This window comes from Centroberyx gerrardi, chromosome 2, assembly GCF_048128805.1.
Source record: "Centroberyx gerrardi isolate f3 chromosome 2, fCenGer3.hap1.cur.20231027, whole genome shotgun sequence".
In the NCBI taxonomy this organism is placed as follows: Eukaryota; Metazoa; Chordata; class Actinopteri; order Beryciformes; family Berycidae; genus Centroberyx; species Centroberyx gerrardi.
In genome coordinates this window covers 13546811-13558809 of record NC_135998.1, presented here as the reverse complement: position 1 = coordinate 13558809, position 11999 = coordinate 13546811, and positions in this window count along the sequence as shown.

Here is an 11999-nt window from a genome sequence, read left to right as displayed (position 1 = left end):
TTAAATGTAACTATTGCTTGAATTGAAGTTATTTCTACAAAATAATAATAAAAAAAACATTTATCAAAGTCTATCTGCAGGCCTATGTCGCATTTTTAAAGTATATTAGCCAATATCTATAAATATTTTCTGTGATGATTTATTATCAGTATGTTGCATGAGATTCCATATTTACCATTTTCCATATTTCGTTTACAAAGAAGCATTAGGCTCACACACCCTACTGATTTTCGATACTCTTTACTAGTTGTTTAGCCTTAATCTTTAAATTTATTGGCGAATGTGGATAGATCAGCTTATGTCTAGGCTGGAGTTTATGCGTTGAGTTATAAACACGTCAGCCTTTAACTTTTTTTTGCTTTGCTGACACAGCCCTCCACCACAGAGTCTGGGTCTGGACCATTAAATGGGTCTGCACAGTTTATAATATCCACGGGCCACAGCCTCACAACTGCAATGACTGACTGCTCAAGAGATGATGGTGGTGGGAGGAGGAGGAGGGAGGAGGAGGAGGAGGGAGGAGGAGGAGGAGGGAGGAGGAGGGAGGAGCAGGGGGGGGGGGGGTAAACCCACCATGCATCTTATTGTACCTAGCCTTTATACCTTCAGATATCAGATGACACACAGGTACACTGTATAACCGCCTCGTAACAGTACTGACTGTAGGTCCGCATCATCTTCAGGTTACAGCAAAGCAGTAAAAGCGGTAGGAAAAAGTGTGAAAACTATAACCTGCAGTCTGAGGTAAACAGTCATAAGGAAAACAATCACCAGTATGAACAAAAACTCGTTATATTTTTAGATAAAAGCATTGATTTTTGTTTTTTTGTTTTTTTTGTTTTTCTTCCTTACAAACCCCTGCTTTCATATAGGCTGATTTACCTTTGTACGTATGATGTAGGCTATAGCCTACTATGAATTTATATCATAAAAAAAACCCCAAAAGTGGCCAAACTGAGTTTCCCCTCCACTACATCCCTACAGCAAAGTCAATACACATTTTGGCCTTACTATGATTCGAATCCTTTGAGAATAACTCGATTACGCTGTTAACATACAGCAGAAGGTTGTTGTTAATTATTCCTGTTTTGAAGCAATCTTGTAGGCTATACTGCAATTATAAAGTGACACCTGCCTGTTCCCCTATATGCTACAAGCAACTTAAACCATTTCCCTCTTCACATAAACTGCTGTCAAATTGCTCCCCTTAGTTTTCTGTTGCTCCCGTGTAACTTAGTTTATCTAGTGCTGAGACTCAAGACATGCAGACTGGATGCAAACAAAGATAATAACTGTAAAAATTAACAATTCAGGTTGCAGGAACTCCAATGAACAGGCTCAGTCGGAGTATATCCAAACAACTAGGCCCCAACACTGCACTAGGCCTACTCCAGTAGCCTATCAACACCCCAACCCCCCAAAAACACTCCAAGCACGACCATAATCGAAGTAACACAATTAGATTAAAGGTTTTGCACGGCCCATGTCAGTGTTTTCATAATCGCATTACGACATAAGTAGCCGTATTGGTGTGCATGTTAACGTGGCTGTCATATACCAAATTGATGACATGTTTATTTTGTCTTTATGGGAAATGTTAAGGCGAAATAAACAACGTAAATAATACGTTGTTATCGTGATATTTTGGCCGCAATTTGCTTTTTGCTAATTATTTTTTAGCATCCACTGCCACACTCAAGATGTTACAAGATTCAACTAGAATCTATTACAATATTTTAAATACTTATATTATTAAAAAAGAGCTCTGAAAAGTTTACTAGTCTGCTAGGTTTATGAGAAACACATCCATAATATTAGGCAAATGTTTTTTTAGAAACACTCAAAAACACAGTAGGCTACAAATAATATAATAATTGATATCACTATTGTTGTTTATATTATACAGAATTGTACCAACAGAATTGTAAAAAGACCCTCTTAAGAGAAAGATTGCATCAAGCCTTATAGTAAAGAGTTGTATATCGAAAATAACAGCAAACATGATGCACTGATTCCCTGTAATAAACCCTCATCAGGTTAGCTTAGTGACACAAACACCACAGTAAACAAGATGGCTATTTGTGTGTGTGTGTGTGTGTGTGTGTGTGTGTGTGTGTGTGTGTGTGTGTGTGTGTGTTGTTTAAAGGGTTAGCCTAGTGATGAAGCAAGAACGCATTTAAGAAGACTCCTTTTTATAATCACATAAATTGGAAACTATTTGAATTGTATTGGTAGATTATAATTTATATTAAATTGTTCGTCTTTTTTCATAACAGTGGTTATTTCAGCCATCATCATAATCTAAAATTAATGAACGGAGAAATGAAAAAGATAGCCTAACCACCAAATGGGCCAGGAAGTGTCCCACGTGATTCAGCAGGGATGCTGTTTAGCTCCAGAGATTTGGCAGTAACATCATCACAGGCCCTCTTCGATGCCCTTAGATTACTTTTTTCTTTTTTCAACAACATTTTATATTCCCTTCGGTAAACGGCCTCTGAAAATGACACGTGTTTTGCTGCAGAAACACCAAATGAGCATTCCTAAATTTTCCAACATTTTTAACTAGGCTAATACTCTGTCAGTCGTTAAGTACCTGCAGGATGCACTTTGGGCTATAGCTACAAAGCCATATTAGCCTAGAATAACCTATAATGACCTTAATATACCCCAAGCCATTATTTAAGAAACCATTTTACAGTCTCGTGTAGTTTTAGGCGCCTGCCTTTTCACTTTCATTTTCTCTTCATTGATTAATTAATTAATGTATCTGATAATATCGTCCTGTTTGTAGGACTGGCCCATCTTGACCACAACATGCATCTCTCCTCCTTCAGTGCAGGCCTCAGTCTGTGGGGAGTCAAGTAACTGTTTTGTACAATTTGCCAAACACAGTCGATACATCAATGCTTCCAGTCGATATTTGCCATTTAAAACAAACAGTCTTGATTAGATTTTCGACAAAGTGTAAATACCAATCGGGCCTACCAAAACGCACACGGCGAAAAACACATTACATGAGGCAGAGTAAGGTTTCCTCCACTTTATTGGCCCAGTCCCGTGTCTTTTTCTACATAACATGCAGATTGGGATTTGTTTCTTACCTTTACTGTGACAGTTACAAAAGAAACGAGATTATAGGCCTACCTAGCCTTGTTTCTTGAATGGAGGCCTATATTCTTGACATGGCGCTTGGCCACAGACAGCAGAGATGAATTGGAGTCTGCAGCAACAGATGTCCATACACAATTCTTGGGGATGAATTTGACTTTACTCAAGAATTGCGTTTGGACAATCAGTCGCTAAAGACTCTGAATATGGTCTCCCGAAATTTAAGAAAGGGTTCAAGCATTTGATTATTTATCACAAAGGTGCAGGTGCAATTACTGTGGGCCCATGGGTGCACCTGCTCCGACTGCCTGAATGCTCTTTGACAATGTTGATGTGTAAAAATCGAGTATCTTCGATTGAGGAGCATCGAAAAGTGTTGTAAAGTTTTTTTTTTTGTTCAAGAGGGAGAGGGGGAGTTGCAGCACTATGCATTATTTTTGACATTCTCATTGGTCAGCATTGCCACATGGATTTGTCTGCCCCCCCCCTCACAAAATCAGCCTCTCACTGTGTAGGCTACATTGAGCCATGACAATAAGTTAGAATACAAACCTATTTCTCAAGATACAATTTAGTGCGATGGATAATAATCAAATGTAGCCTGCTGCTATTTGCCTGCAAACTACATGCTAATTTCTTGAACACATCCCCACATCAAATGTCGGCTATAAGTTGAACCCACAGGCCTCTTGGGCTATTCATCACGTTTTAAGAAAGTCCATCTTTTCTGTTGTGCAATAGTTTGATTACGCATATGCACACTGGCTTGAATAGGCATAAAGACCCTAGAAAGCATTGTTGCAGTTACCATCACTGTTTGAAAGCATCCTGAAACGCATGTACCCTATTTCCTCATTTCTTTAGATTAGCTTCTCCCATCTCTCCGTGCCTTTGTAATCATGAAAACGCAGGGTGCTATAGACGTAAAGTTAACCCCAAGTCTCTTCCTATATCTCTGGGGCCTTAAGATGGCTGAATGGCCATTGCATCTTAAAGTAAAATGTCACCTTCTTTGGTACACCAAATAATCTTTTTAACTGTCTCGAAATGGGCGGCGTTGATATCAAACAAATAGCTCAACAAGACTTTCTTTCCTTTCAAAGTCCGAGATGACGACGCCAGGAAAACGTTTCGCCATTTCTGCACCTGTGTAGTGTCATCGATATAGGGAAAGACTGTTCAGTTCTGGCGCCTCGAGATGCACACTGGGTTTCCATAGCCACGGATATAAAATACCCAAAAAAATGCCCCTCTTTTTGAAAGAAAAAAGACAAGGATTAGTTTGGAGTGTGTCTTCCCGTCTCTCCTCTGGTGGGTTGTAGCTGGTGATGAAATCGAGGATAAAAAAGGAAACCCGTTAGTTCCCGTTAGTGCGTCCTTGGTTCAATTCCCACGACGTGCGTTTTGTCGGATCTCTTTGCTCCGTCCAAATGCCCCCCAGTGAAGGATGATGACAGAAAAGAGGATGCAGGAGCAGGGGCAGCGGGTTCCGTAGACTCCCCAGCAGCCGCGGACTGGACAGACGCTCCTTGTGGGTCTCGCGGAGAGGCTGTGTGCTGACTGACTGACTGACTGACTGACTGGCTGGATGTCTCTCTGCCCTCCTGGCTTTTTCTTAGGCTGGTCCAACAATAACGCTGCGGCCGCGACGCAAGGCGGAAAGAGAAGTGGAGAAGGTCTTCGCTTGGTACTGAATTTGAATAACACCACGGGGTGATAAATGTCCATTGTACTGCTGAAGTAATGAATCTCCGCTGTCCTCTATGTCACGCACACACACGCACATACACACACACATACACACACACACTCTCTCTCACACACACACGCCAGCAGCTGCGATCGAGGGACCAGCAGCCCCTCTTAAAGACACAACAGCCCTATTTTCTACCCAAAAAGAGATTACAATCCCGACACTGTTTACTCTCTGACCGCACTGCATGACGTTTAGTGTTTCTCTTGTGCCCCCTCTCTTGTGTGAGCAAACTAGTGCAACGCTGTAACCAGGCACTTGGACATAAAGCAGTCCCTTCAATGCCATGTTCAGCCATTCTGCAGAAAGTGTAGCCTACTGTAGGCCTCTATACGAAGAGTTGGCCAGAGTGCCAGAAGATGAGTGAATTATATGATGCTCATGTATCAGACGATTGATGGGGCGACAGCGGTGTTGTTTTGGAATTTTCCCAATAAAAAAGTCAGAAAGTGTACATGTGTTTAACTAAGAGGACAAGTGAATGGCTCTTTTCCGTTAACATTAATCACGCGCAATGCATTACGCATGTATCACACTGTAAACTCTATTGATCTATTCTGGATTTTTTTTGCAGCCGGTTTAATGACTGTTTAAAAATCCTTAGGTTCATGAATCTGACTGAAAATATCTGTCGCCCTCACTGATCACCTGATCCTATGAGTTTTTTCAAGTGCACCTGTTTAAATTATGGACATAGTGACAATTAATTTTTTATTTTTTTTACAAGCAAAGAACAAACGGATGGCAAGAATGCAATCGCTTAGAGCCATATGTAAACATTATTTTGTGTGGCTTTTTTTGCACGCTGGCCCCAATGGGTATACGTTTTAACGCCTTGTAAATATCAAGTGTATTAAAGGCTCCACGCTTTGCGTTCATGCGTAATAATTTGGTATGGACCAAGTGAAAATGCCCCAAGACTCGGGCACAGTTTAGTTCGAAGCAGAGTCTAGTCCTGTTTCCCTCTGCCTCATATAGGGAACAGGCATTTGAATCAAGCCCATCTTCAAGTCGCGCATATCAGCACTTTGGACTGCTGCATTTGCGCGCTGCAGCCTTTTGATGCTTACAAACGTTCCCCTCTCTCTCTCTCTCTCTCTCTCTCTCTCTCTCTCTCTCTCTCTCTCTCTCTCTAATAAATCATCCTGGCTGATCCCGCCCCAAGCGCAGGGGGTCCTCCTCCTTAAAGCTCAATCCGTTTTTTCCTTTTCATCCCTCTGAAGATGCCGAGTTAACCTCTGCTGATCCGCAGGGCCAGAGCCCCTCTCAGCCCAAACCCGCCTTTCATTCATTCAGTCAGTCACTCATTCATTGCTCTTTTGAACGGTGAAAAGCAAACCCCTCCATCTCCTCTCCTCTCTCCCTCTCCGCCTTTTCACGTCTGACTCCTCCAGAGGCGGGAAACCCAGTAAGTCAAGAGGGTCTACTTTCACTCTCAGTATGATCACCTGGGCTTCCCTCATTCATGATGCTAGGGTTAGGGTTATTACAGAGTAGCAAAATACACTCAGTTCTGTGTATCAGTGCCACAGTGTGTAGGCCTACTATTTACACTGTAACAACATTTAACATATTATTGTTCATTTTGGATAGCTGCCTGCATCAGAATTGTATTTTAATAGACCTAATGCCTAAAATTGTATCTAAAGCATAAAGTGTCTGACAGCTCAACAAGTGATGCACATGATCAGTTGAATCTTTCAGGATACTTAATACTTCTATATTAGTATTCAGGTGTTTCAAAAATGTTTTCAGATCTCTAACAAAAGTTTGGTAGGGTAAATTACAGACAGAAAAGAAATAGATTATTCATTTTCAGGTGATACCTAACATTAAAAGACCAAATTATAGAAACAACTGCAGGTATGTTTGCTTTTTCAAAATGTTATTTCTTTGTTCTTTCTCTGAAGTTATGCACAGAGTTGGCATTCCTTTCAAAGCTTCAATTATTGAGAAACACAATGTTGAAAGGCATAATTCTGCGACATTGCAACTTATAAAGCAAATAAACCATTAAAGGATGTCAACTGCTGGTACAAAAAACAACTGCAACAGTATCCAGCATCTTCAGTTGTTGAATTAAGGCCTTTTAGCTCCGTAGCTTTCATGTTGGCTGTTAGTCGTGGTGGTGTATAGTAGGGGTGTGTGTGTGTACACACAGAAACAGTAGGGGACCACAGCGCTCTACGCAGGGGCCACTGTGCTTCCCTCCATTCACAAATCAATGTTTAACCCGCTGGCTAAAAGGCCTGGCAGGGGAGAGGGAGGCCCAGTCGGCGGGGTGGGCTATGAAACCGTCCCGTCGAGAGATGGAGAGGAGAGAGAGGACAAAGGGAACAGGGGAATCCTTTAAATAAACCTCCTCTGGTGAAGGCATCTCCTCCCCGCTGCTAGGGCATGGCTATAGAGGATGGACAGCAGAGGAGAGAGGTTAGAGAGAGGCAGAGAGAGAGAGAGAGAGAGAGAGAGAGGGAGAGAGAGAGAGAGGCAGGGAATGCTGTGGCAGGGAATGTCATTGAAATTTATAGAGGGAAGCATGGTTAGGCAATGTATAGAGGAAAGGCACAGAGCATGGAGTTAGATGGACAAAGAGAGAGCTAAATAGGAGGGAATAGTATAGAACAGGGTTGATGTGGATAGAGCAGAGGAACACTGGTAACTCTGAGGTTCTCCAGCCCTGAATCTATCCTGCAAGTATATTTTTAGCAGATTTTTTCAGTAGATTTTCTAAACAATTCCTCATGAGGGGGCAACAGTGCACAAGTGGGACTTCTTCATTTGCACTGACAGCTTGGAAGTAGTGGAGAAAATGTTAGAGATAGGCAGGGAATGTGATGCAAAGCCATGGGCATTATAAGGGATGGGTAGTGAATGTAGGCAACCAATTACATAAAGGCATGGATAAAAAGAACTATGGCATGCTGTACAAACCCATGACACCATAACACACAAGGAAAACATTTTTAGCTTTCATTATGAATTGATTCTTTATCCCCTAGCCTTATATAAACAGAATAATTCCCTTTTTGCTCATCCATTTCCTTCCTGCAGGTGGTGTTGCCAAAGCTCTAGTGTTGCTTGTGGGTGACAGCTTTAAAGAGGTGGACATGGTTGCGGGGCATAGAATGAGAAAGCACAGAAAAAGACAAAATAATCCTTCCAAAATCTCATATCTCCAATTGTTCTATTTTGACGGTGGACAACATCTCACATGTTAAGCAAATGACCCAGAGAGCAGATCAAACCACTAGCAATGCATTGTAAAATAATAAAAATACACTTGAATCAGTGGTAAAAACAACAATTCTTTCTGAAAAGTTTACTTCTCACAGATAAGAGGTTTCCTTTGGACACTGACGAAATGTTGGAGTGTAAGAAAGTTTTAATACTGTGGTGAAGATCTGTAGCATTAGAAGTAGATGCATCTAGCTAGAGAGAGAGAACTGGGGAATCACCATAATGTGTGAGATAGAAACAGCTATTATTCTCATATAAATATAAATACAAGACCTAATGTGTCCTGTTCTCTTCTCAGCTCAATACACACTCCTATTCCCCCCCACACACACCTCCCACCACACACACACACACACACACACACACTCCTTCCCCCTCCAAGCATGCCGCTGCCTAAACATCCCCCAGAATTCTTTGACAGTGGCTGCGCTGTTGCTTGGCAACGAGGCGACGGACGGCGTCATCCAGGGAGTAACAGAGAAGATGAGAGGCAGAGAGAAAGTCTACACTAATCTCACCATTACTTTGTACTTAATGGGTACAAGGATCTTCACAAAATGTCTTGCAACGTCAACATCTGCTAATGTGCAGAATAAAAACGCAGTAGTAAATGCACGCTTGTGAATGTGTAAAAATAACTCAATTATGAATGTGGGACACATTTACATGATTTGTGTTTGCACATAAATATTTTGAAAAGTTTTGTCAAAAGTAGATGCAAATGTGTCCATATATAAAAAAAAATCTTTGCTCAAATAGAGCCACATTTGTGAGGACATAAAAAAGATTTGTAATTGTACATCTAACAGCTTCTGTGAACGTGGGGGAAAAAATACAGATACAACTCCATTTTTAATGGTGTACAATTTTACAAGAACAAATTTTGGCACAGATTTCTCACAACTATCTCATTAGACAATGGGAAAGCTGGATTTGACCTAGTTTTTGGTTATCCAGTTGGGGAGTGATGTGGTCGAGTGTTGTGTGGCTGCCATTTTCATTAGCTTCATCTTAGTACCAAAGTTTACTTTACTTTGTTAGCACTGATAGCAGAAACCTTAGAAATAGAAGGGATAAAATCATGGAAAATCAGTGGTGCCATCTATCTAATAATGTGTTATCGCTCTCTTGTCTACATTGGAGGAATAACTAATTAAAACAAAAAATTAAAACAAAGAACATTCTAGGTGTTCAACTCACTCTAGAACTATAAATTATCCAGTGGCAGCTCCCTTCGCTGAGGCAAACCACCCAGTATCACCCTTAAAATACATTGGGATTGAAGGGTTGACCTCTGGAGAAGAAGGATAAGAGGGGATCCTGATGAGATTATAAAGCTAGAATCTTTCTGTATCTCATGTTTCAGAACATCAACACCATTTGGCCTGAATGTGGAATTCAACCGCTGACTCTTCCTCTGAGTTCTTATAGATTTGTCAAGTCCTTGCAAATATGTATCTGTTGTCATTGGCAAGAATGCAATTGAATATACTTGATTTTTGTGGCCACCTTAAATAACACTGGTCATATGGTTGATGGATGTCTGATGACTGCATGTTGGCCATTTTTGAGCCCAAGGTGGAGTGGACAAAGTGCTGTAATCATCAGCCAAGACAGTCCTAGTTGATTGAGTCACAAACAGGTGAGACCAAGTCCGAGATCATGCAACTACATTTAAAAATGCAACATTAAATAAATTGTACAATGGCATGCGATCATTTTCCATTCAGAAGGTAAAGTGTTGCGTAGCTCAAAGCAGCACGATACATTAACAGTCCCAGCAGAACGTTCATCATTCCTCTGACAATTTATTGATTCAACGTTAAGCTAAAACAAAAATAATTACTTCATTTGACAACATAATTCTATAAAAGTCATGAAAAACATAAGCTCAGTCAAGCACATGATGGGTGGTGGTGTAACTTTATAAACCTGTCATTAACTTGTTCGCCAGCATTATGAATTTGACAACCTTGTCACTAGCTATAGCCATGCCAACAACAACAGAGGAAACTAACTGATTAACTCATGCTTAATATGCACTAAATCATTGTTGGGAGAGGAATAACTAACAGAGTGGAAAAGTGACTTTGTGATTTCAAGACAGACCCATGTCTGAAACCAAGACGAGACCAAGAACCCTTTGGTCTGAAGAACGGTCCTGAGATGAAGAACCACCTCAAGAGCTACAACTCTGCTAAATTAGATATATTTTTACATCATGTTATTGAACAGGATGAAGTGAAATGCCTCTTCCAATAATGAGACCCAGTATGCAGTATGTATAGCCATAGGTGTGCTAGAGGTTACCCATGGTGCAATGTTGCTTTACACACCCAATTACAACCCGATTTTCCTTCCTGTGATGAGAGGCAGGACCATGCTGCCTGTCCTTGACCAACACACAAACTTCAGCAGAGAAAATGTCATTACAGGAAAAAGTAAATAATTTGACACGCTCAACACAGTTATGACTGAAGAGAAATGAAAAGCATCGTAACTGATAATTATCACGAGGAAAAGACTCAGTCAATGCACGTAAATGTTGACACATCATGAAGTGAGCTACAGTGTGTATTTTATTTTTAGTAATATAGAATGAACAATGATTTTATTCCTGGTTCCCCCCCACAGACACACACACACTCCAAACACACACACACACACACACACAATCGAGAGATGGGAGTGAGCAGTGACTCTTGAAAATGTATTGATATGAGCTCATGCATTCTCATGTTACCCATTAAGCTGACAGCACTCCAACATTTTAAGGGTGATGGGTGATAAGCATTTATTTGGTGCTAATTAGTCCTAACTACATTTCTGATACAATGATATACGACACGTATGACTTAGATGATTTAGATGCACTTTAGATGGCTGTGTTTTTTCACGATCATGCCAAAATGCCACAGCCCCCGCTGCTGCTAGAGGTCTGAAACCCATAAACATCACCGCTTGACATATTATTTTCAGAGCTCTTTCCAGCCATTTTTATTTCTATTTCCTCTAAATTATTCCAAATTACCACTTGGCTCCAAATTACTCTGAGGCAGCATGTAGTGCATGGTTGTGGCAAGTGACAACAAGGAAACAAAGGCCACATAAAACTCCCAATTCTGAAACCTTTAGCAGGGGCATGGTGATTCAAAACTGTATTGATAACTGAGACTCCTGTTTTTTATTATCCTTTATCCCATCAATGTAATGCATAATGCCTCAGACTAATTTAGATCTATCTATCTCTCTATCTCTCTATCTCTCTATCTATCTATCTATCATATCATATCATATATCTATCTCACACTTATTTTACCTCAACCACCCATTTTCCCTCACATTATTAGCACTCACATGCAGTGTAGAGCACCTTCCTCCCTTCTGCCCCACCATCAGAGCAAATGCTTTTCAGGTGCTCCTTCCAGCATTTTTGCAGCATTTCTGGCTGTAAATTACTCTTAATTACCACCTGGCTCTAAATGACTCTGAGGCGGCATGCAGTGCTTGGGGTAATTGACCACAAGTAAACAAGGGTCCCATAGGATTTAAACATTATTATTTCTTTATTGAAAAATAGTACAGAGAAAACAAAGCTGCCTCAGCTGTACATCCCAATTTTGAAAAGTTGTCAGGAACACGATGGTTCAGAACTGGACTGATATCTCAGACCCTTGTTTACTTGTCTGGTCATGCACTACATGCTGCCTCAGAGTAATTTACAGCCAAGCGATAATTTAGAGTCATTTAGAGCCAAAAATCAAAATGGGCATTTAAGAGAGTGACCAGACAATAAGACGTTTAGAGTCTGGTGATGTTTTGGGGTTTCAGACAACTGGAGGTCATATCAAAACACAACAAAACAGACAAAACAGCATGTGACCAAAACAACTACCCA